The following is a 1,014-nucleotide window of genomic DNA, read 5'->3' as shown; positions in this document are numbered from 1 at the left end:
TTGCACATCTAAAACAACGTCGGAAAGTAACTCGTTCGGCTGTTGAGTCACATAAAGTATGTGTGTTAATTTTGACGCCACTAGCTCTGCATGTTGTCATGCATTTTCTTTACCTCTCAGAAATGATTATGACATAAAAGTGAAGTACGTGACGAGTGTGACGTTAGGAAAACATTAGGGAGCATGGAGAGATTCTGTATGGGACCACCCAACCCAAACGAGTACTGTGTGACGTGCTACCCGTCAGGTATTCACCGAGGTAGCCGGCTAGCTTAGTCGGTAGAGCGAGAGACTCTTAATCCCAGGGTCGTGGGTTCGAGCCACACGCTGGCTGGAATAGGATTTTGTTCCGCTGCAGATGTAAATTTTCGTTTTTCTGATTAACGAGATTTAATGGAAATATCAACTTTAAACTTTGCCTACGTCTCTGTCAGTCGCAAGGAAACTGTATTTGAAGGTGAAGGTGTTTTGTAGACATGTGTGAAAGACACGTTCTGAAATGCAAGTGTTGTTGTTTGGAGAGCACATCGGTTACGTGTCAGATGTGTAGCCAAGCAGTAATGGGTCGCCATAGCTGCAAATATTAGCCGGTAATATGAAGTGTTGTCAGATGAAGTCTGATGATGCAGACGACCGTAAGGACGAAGTACCCAAGAGTACCGCTAGGCCGCGCCTCTTTAGCTCAGTGGTAGAGCACTGGTCTGATAAACCAGTGGTCGTAAGTTCCATTTTCACAGGAGATAGATGAATTTTGGAAATCAGTTGCGCGTCGTGGCCGTATAGCAAACAGTATCTGTGATGACGAACAATTAGCGACAGGCGTTTTTTTAAGAATTACTCTCAGATGTGATTAAGGCGAATGGCGCCGATAAAGCATTTGCCAAAGCGGTACAGCGTAAGGTGGGACAAGGCAGTCTGAATTACATTTTATAGATGTATTTCTCACATATCTCAGAGCCTCTCGCGGTCGTCGTCGCCGCCGCCGATCCCAATTTTCATCACGTCTCCGATGAA

At 45.3% G+C, this 1,014-nt stretch overlaps 1 non-coding gene across 1 annotated transcript; it reads left to right on the top strand.

Annotated features, from left to right (window-relative positions):
• Positions 1–261: 261 nt before the first annotated feature.
• Trnak-cuu (transfer RNA lysine (anticodon CUU)) lies at positions 262–334 on the top strand. Its single transcript has one exon. It is a non-coding gene; the product is annotated as a tRNA-Lys (tRNA).
• Positions 335–1,014: the final 680 nt, after the last annotated feature.

Source organism: Schistocerca gregaria, unplaced genomic scaffold (assembly GCF_023897955.1).
Source record: "Schistocerca gregaria isolate iqSchGreg1 unplaced genomic scaffold, iqSchGreg1.2 ptg000350l, whole genome shotgun sequence".
NCBI classification, from domain to species: domain Eukaryota; kingdom Metazoa; phylum Arthropoda; class Insecta; order Orthoptera; family Acrididae; genus Schistocerca; species Schistocerca gregaria.
The sequence above is the reverse complement of the archived record's forward strand: the minus strand, read 5'-3'. Positions and strand labels throughout refer to the sequence as shown.